This window comes from Oncorhynchus mykiss, chromosome 10 (genome assembly GCF_013265735.2).
Source record: "Oncorhynchus mykiss isolate Arlee chromosome 10, USDA_OmykA_1.1, whole genome shotgun sequence".
Taxonomy (NCBI): Eukaryota; Metazoa; Chordata; class Actinopteri; order Salmoniformes; family Salmonidae; genus Oncorhynchus; species Oncorhynchus mykiss.
In genome coordinates, this window is record NC_048574.1 from 80,140,045 (window position 1) to 80,151,952 (window position 11,908).

The following is an 11,908-nucleotide window of genomic DNA, read 5'->3' on the forward strand; positions in this document are numbered from 1 at the left end:
TTTACGCATTTATGTTGAAGAATACCCGTAAGCGGCTACATTGCGCAACTGGTCACCTGATGCTGCCAGAGAGATTCTCGCGTAAAATACAGAGGTAGCCATTATGCCAATCGGTCCTACTGAAAAACCAATTGTCCCGGTGGATTTATAATCAAATAGATATTTGAAAAACACCTTGAGGATTGACTATAAACAACGTTTGCCATGTTTCTGTCGATATTATGGAGCTAATTTGGAATATTTTTCGGTGTTTTCGTGACTGCAATTTCCGGGTGATTTCTCAGCCAAACGTGAAGAAAAAACGGAGCTATTTCGCCTACAAAAATAATATTGGGAACATTTGCTATCTAACTGGGAGTCTCGTGAGTGAAAACATCCGAAGCTTATCAAAGGTAAACATTTTAATTTGATTGCTTTTCTGATTTCCGTGACCAAGTTACCTGCTGCTAGCTGGACAAAATGCTATGCTAGGCTATCGATAAACTTACACAAATGCTTGTCTTGCTTTGGCTGTAGAGCATATTTTGAAAATCTGAGATGACAGGGTGATTAACAAAAGGCTAAGCTGTGTCTCAATATATTTCACTTGTGATTTTCATGAATAATTGCGTTATGCTAATTAGTGACAGTCGATGATTACGCTCCCTCATGCGGGATGGGGAGTCACCAGAGTTATTAAGTGACATGGATTTTGCAAACTTAAAACACAGGAAATGGATGGCTAACAAAAAGATTCTCAGGTGGGAGGGTTGCTACTTTTCCATGTGTGTTTGTAAAATATATATAGTGTCACGCCCTGATCTGTTTCACCTGTCCTTGTGCTTGTCTCCACCCCCCTAAGGTGTTGCCCATCTTCCCCAATTATCCCCTGGGTATTTATACCTGTGTTTTCTGTCTGTGACAGTTCGTCTTGTTCAATCAAGCCCACCAGCGTTTAATGTCTCAGCGCTTGCTTTTCCAGAATCTCTTTTCTCGTCCTCCTGGTTTTGACCCCTGTCTGTCCTGACTACGAGCCCGCCTGCCTGACCACTCTGCCTGAGCCTGCCTGCCGTCCTGTACCTTGGCCACACTACTCTGGATTACCAACCTTTGCCTGACCTGACCCTGGGCCTGCCTGCCGTCCTGTACCTTTGCCCCACTACTCTGGATTACCAACCTCTGCATGACCAGTCTGCCTGAGCCTGCCTGTCGTCTTGTACCTTTGCCCCACTACTCTGGATCATCGACCCCTGCCTGCCTTGACCTGTCGTTTGCCTGCCCCTGTTGTTATAATAAACATTGTTACCTCTACACAGTCTGCACAAGGGTCTTACCTGAATCCTGATATATAGTACATTCACATGTTCTTAAAGTGTCAGAGATTGTATGATACAGCAGAGAGAACAGTCCTTCTAGACTCCATGTTAGATCAACTATTATACAGTAGAGAACAGTCCTTCTAGACTCCATGTTAGATCAACTATTATACAGTAGAGAACAGTCCTTCTAGACTCCATGATAGATCAACTATTATACAGTAGAGAACAGTCCTTCTAGACTCCATGTTAGATCAACTATTATACAGTAGAGAGAACAGTCCATCTAGACTACATGTTAGATCAACTATTATACAGTAGAGAACAGGCCTTCTAGACTCCATGTTGGATCGACTATTATACAGTAGAGAGAACAGTCCATCTAGACTACATGTTAGATCAACTATTATACAGTAGAGAACAGTCCATCTAGACTCCATGTTGGATCAACTATTATACAGTAGAGAACAGTTCTTCTAGACTCCATGTTAGATCAACTATTATACAGTAGAGAACAGTCCTTCTAGACTCCATGTTAGATCAACTATTATACAGTAGAGAGAACAGTCCATCTAGACTACATGTTAGATCAACTATTATACAGTAGAGAACAGGCCTTCTAGACTCCATGTTGGATCAACTATTATACAGTAGAGAGAACAGTCCATCTAGACTCCATGTTGGATCAACTATTATACAGTAGAGAACAGTCCTTCTAGACTCCATGTTGGATCAACTAGTATATAGTAGAGAACAGTCCTTCTAGACTCCATGTTAGATCAACTATTATACAGTAGAGTACAGTACTTCTAGACTCCATGTTAGATAAACTATTATAGAGTAGAGAACAGTCCTTCTAGACTCCATGTTAGATCAACTATTATATAATAGAGTGTGACATTTTCTCTCTGTTTATCCACTCGTATGTTTAGGATAATGCTGCTTTTCTAATATCCAACTTGGATGCGTTCATGCATTAACTGATTGACTCTACATGGGAGGAATCAACACTCTCACTGTCACGTTCTGACCTTTGTTTGTTTTTGTCTTTGTTTTAGAATTGGGCGTGAGTTGGGGTGGGCAGTCTGTTTGTTTTTCTATGTTTGTTTTTGGTTCTCAATCAGAGGCAGCTGTCAATTGTTGTCCCTGATTGAGAATCATACTTAGGTAGCCTGGGTTTCACTTTTGGATTGTGGGTGTTTGTTTCCGTGTGAGTGTTTGGGCCACACGGTACTGTTTCGGTTTTGTAAATTCACATCATCATGTATTGTTTTGATTCAGTGTTCAGTGCTTTCTTTAATTAAAATCATCATGAACACTTACCAAGCTGCGCTTTGGTCCTCCAATCTTTCTCGCTACTCCTCCTCAGAAGAGGAGGACGACATCCCTTACACTCACTGTACAAGCATTTTCCCAGTACACCCAGAACATTGCTCTGGGAACCAAAAGGAGTATCTCAGTTTCAAGGTAAGAAGCCTGGTGTGGTATCAGTCAGTCTCATGCAGGAACCAACCGTGCTTATATGACTTAAAATCAAATCAAACTTTATTTGTCACATGCCACGAATACAACAAGTGTAGACTTTACCGTGAAATGCTGACTTACAAGCCCTTAACCAACAGTGCAGTTCGGGAAGAGTTAAGACAAATATTTAGCAAGTAGACTAAACTAAAAAGTAAAAATAAGAAAAATGAACATCAGGATTGTATTGAGTCAGTGAACCTCTGACTGTGATAATAAATATTGATTCATTTCCTTTGAATTTGAGTCCTTCGTGGTGAATTTCCTCAACAACAGACAGAACAGTCCTTCTCTTATCAAGTCATTGTGTTATTGCATATAGTTTTATTATAATGTATTCTACATTTGTATTGTTATATATTGTATGTAGTTGACAAGGTAAATGAATAAGCAGGAAATAGTTTCTCATTGATAGTACTTAGCATAATCTTATTTAGCAGTTCAGAGAGTACCGAGGATGAATCCTATTTCTCACAGATCCATCTGAATTTATAGTAATAGTAATAGTCCCACCATTCTCCTGTGTCTGATGACCAGGAGTAGAAATACACACAGTTCTCTGCTGCTCCACCATTAGGCTCTCCACGTTTCCAATACCTGTAGAAGAAACAACACATAGAATCAGGCTGTCCACTGTTCCAATACCTGTAGAAGAAACAACACAGAATCAGGCTGTCCACTGTTCCAATACCTGTAGGAGAAACAACACATAGAATCAGACTGTCCACTGTTCCAATACCTGCAGAAGAAACAACACATAGAATCAGGCTGTCCACTGTTCCAATACCTGTAGAAGAAACAACACAGAATCAGGCTGTCCACTGTTCCAATACCTCTAGGAAAAACAACACATAATCAGGCTGTCCACTGTTCCAATACCTGTAGATGAAACAACACATAGAATCAGGCTGTCCACTGTTCCAATACCTGCAGGAGAATCAGGATGTCCACTCCAAACCTAATAATCCAGACAGTGATGTCATAGTGACACAGGATTCATTAATGTCTTACTTTCTGGTCAGTGGTGTGTCGTCCACCCATTTCCAGGTCCCCTCAGAAACAGAGTCAGTCAGACCAATCCAGACATAGTTATTTCGTCCACATAACCAATTGACTAATGTCTGTAGTTGTAGGAGAGAGACAACATTGTTAAAACCTCTTACTTCTACCCCCTCCTTTTTCGAAAATTCTGTTAAAAATCGCGCAACTTTTCAGCGTCCTGCTACTCATGCCAGGAATATAGTATATGCATATGATTAGTATGTGTGGATAGAAAACACTCTGAAGTTTATAAAACTGGTTAAATCACGGCTGTGACTATAACAGATCGTGTGTTTCATTGAAAAACGCAAGAAAAACTGCTCTCTGAAAGCTAAAAATAATTTCCATAAGTCACTTCCACGAGTTGTTAAAAGAGAACAGAATTTAATATCGACCTGCCTGCAATTCATACAAATTCCACACGATGGCGCCATTGTCCTCATTTTCAATTGAATTAATTGTTGGAAAATCCATCTATCTGGCATCCATTTTCCCAGTCTTGACCCGGATGTAGTTGATGAAGACATTATTAGCCATTGTTTTGCAAGTGAAGACCTATTGAAAATACATCGCCCTGTAATCATTTTGATAGATTATAAACGTTTACTAATACCTAAAGTTGGATTACAAAAGGATTTCGAAGTGTTTTGTGAAAGTTTATCGTCGACTTTTTTAATTTAAAAAAATTACGCAGCGTTTAAAAACAATGTTTTTTTCTGAATGACACAGCTTCCATACAAAGCTATTTTGGGTATATATGGACCGATTTAAACGAAAAAAAGACCCAATAGTGATGTTTATGGGGCATATAGGAGTGCCAAGAAAGAAGCTCGTCAAAGGTAATGAATGTTTTATATTTTATTTCTGCGTTTTGGGTAGCGCCGGCTACCGCAAAATCTGTTGTTTACGTGTCGTGCTGGCATTTTGGGGGGTGCATGCTATCAGATAATAGCTTCTCATGCTTTCGCCGAAAAGCATTTTAAAAATCTGACTTGCTGGCTAGGTTCACAACGAGTGTAGCTTTAATTCAATACCCTGCTTGTGAATTTTGATCAAAGATTGAGTTGTAACGAGTACATTTAGCATTTAGCGTAGCGCATTTGCATTTCCAGGGGCATACTTGAGACGTCTGCGTCTCAAGTATGGTCAAGAAGTTAAAACATTCCCATTACTGCTTTCTATCACTCTCTCTCTTTCCCTCTCCCCAAATTTCAATTCAATTTCAATTTAAGGGCTTTATTGGCATGTGAAACATCTGCTAACATTGCCAAAGCAAGTGAAATAGATAATAAACAAAAGTGAAATAAAGGGCCCAGAAGAGGGTGGGGCTTAAGCTGCATCCCTGTCCCACCCCATCTGAGGATGATGTTAATGAATTTAAGTAAATTAAATTAAAAACCAAATAAGTAAAACCAAATTTGTGGTCTGTCTGTTTAATAATTTCATTGAGGATATTATCAACACCACAGGCCCTTTTGGGTTGGAGGGTTTGTATTTTGTCCTGTAGTTCATTCAATGTAATTGTTGAGTCCAGTGGGATCTGGAAGTCTTTAATAGTTGATTCTAAGATTTGTTTTTGATCATGTATATGTTTTTGATGTTTGTTCTTCGTTAAATGGCCAAAAAGATTGGAGAAGTGGTTTACTCATCTACATTATGGATAGATAAAAAACTCCTTGTTTTGTTGTTTGTTTAGTGAGTTCCAAATGTCTCTCTTTCTACTCGTCTCTCTCTTTCTCACTCTCTCACTCTCTCACTCTGTCTGTCTGTCTGTCTGTCTGTCTGTCTGTCTGTCTGTCTGTCTGTCTGTCTGTCTGTCTGTCTGTCTGTCTGTCTGTCTGTCTGTCTCTCTTTCAGTTCTGCAGACTGTTCTAGTGCCAATTCAATGATATGTATGTTGAAGAGGGTGGGGCTTAATCGCTCTCTCTCTCTCTCTTCCTTACACACACACACACACACACACACACACACACACACACACACACACACACACACACACACACACACACACACACACACACACACACACACACCTGTTGTTCTTGGCTCTTGATGACCACCAGGTCTGCTCCTCTATTTCTGCAGTCCTGTCTGCTCTCCTCCCAGGATTTTTTCTCAGTAGAGACGTAGTAACAACTGCTACCAATCTTCTTCCATCCTTCCGGACACACTATAAGTTGAACATACAACATTGAATTAAGAATCAAGCAGACACTCAAGGAAGACAGGAACTAACTAATGGACAGTTTGGAAATCATACATTTTTTCTTACATTTTTTATTTAATTAAAGTTGAATTTCCTGTTTGTAAGTGGCATGTGAACTGATGCAGAGACTGTCAAACAGAACAGTCATTAGACAATTTACTCACCTTTCTCAACTAAAGATTGTTTCAGACGTTTTGTCTCTTTCTGTAGCTGGTCTCTCTCTTTGGTCAGGGCATTGTATCTGGTCTGTAGCTGGTCTTTCTCTTTGGTCTGGGTGTTGTAACTGGTCTGTAGCTGGTCTTTCTCTTTGGTCAAGGTGCTGTATCTGGTCTGTAGCTGGTCTTTCTCTAAGGTCAGGGTGTTGTATCTAGTCTGTAGCTGGTCTCTCTCTTTGGTCAGGGTGTTGTTGCTAGTCTGTAGCTGGTCTCTCTCTGCAGTCAGGTTGGTGTCGCTTGTCTGTAACTGGTCTCCCTCTTTGGTCAGGGTGTTGGAACAGGTCAACTGGTTTCTCTCTGAAATAATGAGATCATTGTAACAGTGGAAATGTTCATCAGTCTTTACCATAGTAGGGGTCAGTTGCATTTCAATTCCAGTCAAATCAGGAAATACACAGGAATTCATTTGATTTACAATTCTTGGAATTTGATGTTGGTGAACTTTCTGAATGGAATTGACTGGAATATAAATGTAATTGAACCCTGGTCATTACACCACTGATGATGAAGAATGTTTGAGTGAGAACATATCAAACTCACGGTAGAGTAACAGGCCTATGATCCCAGCCAGTAGGAGAACACACAGCAGCCCCAGACATCCTGCAGCAGCTCCAGAGTTTCTCTTCCACCACTGACAAAACACTGCAGAACAAATTATTATCAGAGTTGTATTTGTGTCTACTTTTGTGTCCATAGGAGCTGCCTATACTGTATAGTGAAATGCTGACTTACGGGTCCTTTTCCAACAATGCAGAGTTAAAGATACAACAACGGATCAAGATTTCCTTCCTGACTGGCTGCCTCCGTGCAGCTCGGCTCGTCTCTCTCCAGAGCAGAGGCAGCGGTGAATCAGCACTAGAAGCTGCCTATACTGGGGCCAGGTTGGTCACTTGGTCTCCACTTGTTCCCTGCATCCAGCAAAAGTGGTGGCTCGGCAGTAGTGGGGGACCTACCGTTGAGCCAAATCGCCTGCCCATCTCTCCCCCAGACTCCCCAGACCCCTGCTTGATGGCGCCCTCGTGTGGCAGAGCCAGGCTTTTCTGCTGCCTGCTCTTATCGACTCAGGCACCGATTAGAGTTTCCTGGACCCTGATGTCGTTACCCAGTTGGGCCTGGACATTGTTCCACTTGATTCACCCCTCGATGCCAAACGCTCTCAAAGGACAGCTCCTCGCCTGTGTCTTGGCCATCCATGGTTAAAGTTGCACAACCCTCAGACCGACTGGAACGCTGGAAGGTACCCACTTGGAGATCATTTTGTCACTAGAATTGTCTACATTCTGCCCTTGCCCCTGCCTTGTCTGTGCCCCAGTCCATTCCAGAACCTCCTGACCTGTCATCAGTTCCTCCAGAGGGTCACGATCTAGCTCCTGTGCTCAGCAAGCACCACGTCCTGTCCTGTCATCAGTTCCTCCAGAGGGTCACGATCTAGCTCCTGTGTTCAGCAAGCACCACGTCCTATCGCTGCTGCCTCATCGGCCGTACGACTGCACATCTACCTCCATTCTAGCGCTCTTCTCCCCTTTAGCTGGTTATATAACCTCTCTCACCCAGTTCTGGTCTCCTTCAACCTCTTCCCATATCCAGTCGCCCCTGGTCACACATAACTCTGGACTTTGTCACTGAGTTCCATCTTGCTTTTATCAGACAAGATAATCTTATTTCTCATGGTCTGAGAGTCTTTAGGTGCCTTTTGGAAAACTCCAAGCGGGATGATGTGTGCCTTTTACTGCCTTTTACTGAGGAGTGGCTTCCGTCTGGCCACTCTTCCATGCTATGTACAGGGAGTACCAAGCCGATGTGTACGAGGCAATAGAGGTAGCTATGTACAGGGTGTAACAGTACCAAGCTGATGTGAAGGGGTACGAGGTAATAGAGGTAGCTATGTACAGGGAGTAACAGTACCAAGCCGTTGTGAAGGGGTACGAGGTAATAGAGGTAGCTACAGTGCCTTGCGAAAGTATTCGGCCCCCTTGAACTTTGCGACCTTTTGCCACATTTCAGGCTTCAAACATAAAGATATAAAACTGTATTTTTTTGTGAAGAATCAACAACAAGTGGGACACAATCATGAAGTGGAACAACATTTATTGGATATTTCAAACTTTTTTAACAAATCAAAAACTGAAAAATTGGGCATGCAAAATTAGCAGTACCAAGCTGATGTGAAGGGGTACGAGGTAATATAGGTAGCTATGTACAGGGAGTACCAGTAACAAGCCAATGTTTACTTTTTTTACCTTTATTTTACTAGGCAAGTCAGTTAAGAACAAATTCTTATTTACAATGCCTACCGGGGAACAGTGGGTTAACTGCCTTGTTCAGGGACAGAAGGCCAGATTTGACCTTGTCAGCTCAGGGATTCAGGGATTCGATCTTGCAATCTTGCTATTACTAGTCCAACACTTTAACCACTAGGCTACCTGCCACCCCAATGTGTAGGGGTACGAGGTAATTGAGGGAGCTATCTACAGTGCCTTCTGAAATGTGCATTTTTCCACATTTTATTGATACTGACTGAATTTAATATATATATATATATATATATATATATATATATATATATATATATATATATATATATATATATATATATATATATATATATATATATATATACTGACCTGTTATATATATAAATGTTATATATATATATATATATATATATACATATATAACATAATATATTTATATATATAAAATGAAAAACTGAAATGTTTTGATCCAATAAGTATTCAACCACTTCAACCTAATTAAACTCAGGAGTTATTTGCTTAACAAGTCACATAATATTTAGAACTTTCAGACCCATTAAAGTAGAAAAAAATATGTGAAAAAAATGATTGCATGAAGCATTGAATTTGTCATTACTGCTATTAGCCAATAGAAACACATTGAACAACAGATAGTCATTACTGCTATTAGCCAATAGAAACACATTGAATAACAGATAGTCATTAATGCTATTAGCCAATAGAAACACATTGAATAACAGATAGTCATTACTGCTCTTAGCCAATAGAAACACATTGAATAACAGATCGACATTACTGCTATTAGCCAATAGAAACACATTGAATAACAGATTCACTACGTGGAACAACAGAAAGTCCCCAGAAATATCAGAAGGAAGTTTGTTCTGAAGTGTCTGTCCTCTATCTGAGAGATATTAGAAAGATCAGGAATAATTTTGTTGTTTTTTTAAACATTGTAGTTACTCCACAACACTAATCTACTTGACAGAGTGAAATAAAGGAAGCTTGTGGAACAAGGCACTAAAGTAATACTGCAAAAATAATGTGTCGATTCACTTTTTGTACTGAATACAGGCGGGCAATCCAAAACATCACTGAGTACTTCTCTCAATATTTACAATCATAGTGGGGGCTGCATCATGTTATCAGTATGCTTGTAATTTTAAAGGACTGGGTAGTTTTTCAGGATAAAATAAAATCATAGAATTGAGCTAAGCACAGGAAATATCCTAGAAGAAAACCTGTTTCAGTCTGCTTTCCACCAGACAACCTACAACACAAGGCCACATCTACAAATGAGTTTGCAAAGTTACATTTGTGATTGAAATCTGCTTTCAAACCTATGGTAAGACAAATTCAAAATGGTTGACAAACAATGATCAACAACCAATTTGACAGAGCTTGAAGAATTTTGAAAATAATAAATTGGCAAATATTGTACAATCCAGGTGTACAAAGCTCTTAGAGACTCACCCAGAGACTCACAGCTGTAATCACTCTTAGAGACTTACCCAGAGACTCACAGCTGTAATGACCCTTAGAGACTTACCCAGAGACTCACAGCTGTAATGACTCTTAGAGACTTACCCAGAGACTCACAGCTGTAATGACTCTTAGAGACTTACCCAGAGACTCACAGCTGTAATGACTCTTAGAGACTCACCCAGAGACTCACAGCTGTAATGACTCTTAGAGACTTACCCAGAGACTCACAGCTGTAATGACTCTTAGAGACTTACCCAGAGACTCACAGCTGTAATGACTCTTAGAGACTTACCCAGAGACTCACAGCTGTAATGACTCTTAGAGACTCACCCAGAGACACACAGCTGTAATGACTCTTAGAGACTTACCCAGAGACTCACAGCTGTAATCACTCTTAGAGACTTACCCAGAGACTCACAGCTGTAATGACTCTTAGAGACTTACCCAGAGACTCACAGCTGTAATCACTCTTGGAGACTTACCCAGAGACTCACAGCTGTAATGACTCTTAGAGACTTACCCAGAGACTCACAGCTGTAATGACTCTTAGAGACTTACCCAGAGACTCACAGCTGAAATGACTCTTAGAGACTTACCCAGAGACTCACGGCTGTAATGACTCTTAGAGACTTACCCAGAGACTCACAGCTGTAATCACTCTTAGAGACTTACCCAGAGACTCACAGCTGGAAATGCAACCCAAGTCAACATCCAAAAGATTTTTTTTTTAAAAAGGATATTTTTTTCAAAAACTTTTCACCCCTTAAAAAAGTGCTTTCTGGGCCTTTTTTCGAAATTCTTTCGATTTTTTTGTCAATTACACATGTGTAAGAGCTGTATGAAAATACTTTTGTCCAATTTTTTTATCATATATATTTTTTTTTAATTACATGCGCATAAGGCATGAGAGGAGATTCTAACATTCTTGACTTGGGTGTGAATTTTTATGTAAATGAGACATTTCTGTGTGTCTATGTTTGTGTGTGTGTGTGTGTGTGTGTGTGTGTGTGTGTGTGTGTGTGTGTGTGTGTGTGTGTGTGTGTGTGTGTGTGTGTGTGTGTGTGTGGTGTCAGTGTGTGTCTGTGTGTCTGTGTGTCAGTGTGTGTGTGTGTGTGGTGTCAGTGTCAGTGTGTGTGAGTCTGTTGTGGAATCCAGCGTGTGTGCATATAGACAGTGCACAAAATGTAGTGCAAAAAACTTGCGTGTGTGCGTGTTGGGGTGTAAGTGTGAGTGTGAGTGTGTGTGTGTGTGTGTGTGTGTGTGTGTGTGTGTGCGTGTGTGTGTTGGGGTGTAAGTGTGTGTCAGCATCTAGCAATACACCAGGTTAAACTGTTACCTGAATGTTGATCACCAACTCCATTCTTCTTGCAGGGCATGATGGGTCTTTCGTTGTTGTATATTTGATCATTAATATCCATTGTCTCTATTTTATTTATTTTATATATTTTTTTGCCACTAAATCTATCGCAGTTTTCATAGATTTCCTCTGACATCTTTACACAAGTGTGTTGAAATGCAGTAACTTAAATTCTTGTATCTTCTACTGTTGTATCTTCTACTGTTGTATCTTCTACTGTTGTATCTTCTGCTGTTGTATCTTCTACTGTTGTAACTTCTGCTGTTGTATCTTCTACTGTTGTATCTTCTACTGTTGTATCTTCTACTGTTGTATCTTCTACTGTTGTATCTTCTACTGTTGTATCTTCTACTGTTGTATCTTCTACTGTTGTATCTTCTACTGTTGTAACTTCTACTGTTGTATCTTCTACTGTTGTATCTTCTACTGTTGTATCTTCTACTGTTGTATCTTCTACTGTTGTATCTTCTACTGTTGTAACTTCTGCTGTTGTATCTTCTACTGTTGGATCTTCTAATGTTGTAAAGTCTGCT

General features: G+C 40.2%; 1 long non-coding RNA gene across 1 annotated transcript; it reads right to left on the reverse strand.

The window, feature by feature from the left end:
• Positions 1-2,649: 2,649 nt before the first annotated feature.
• Positions 2,650-5,921, reverse strand: LOC118936799. Its single transcript, XR_005034254.1, has 3 exons — positions 5,891-5,921; positions 3,828-3,937; positions 2,650-3,413 (listed from the first exon to the last, which is right to left on the reverse strand). It is a non-coding gene; the product is annotated as an uncharacterized LOC118936799 (long non-coding RNA).
• Positions 5,922-11,908: the final 5,987 nt, after the last annotated feature.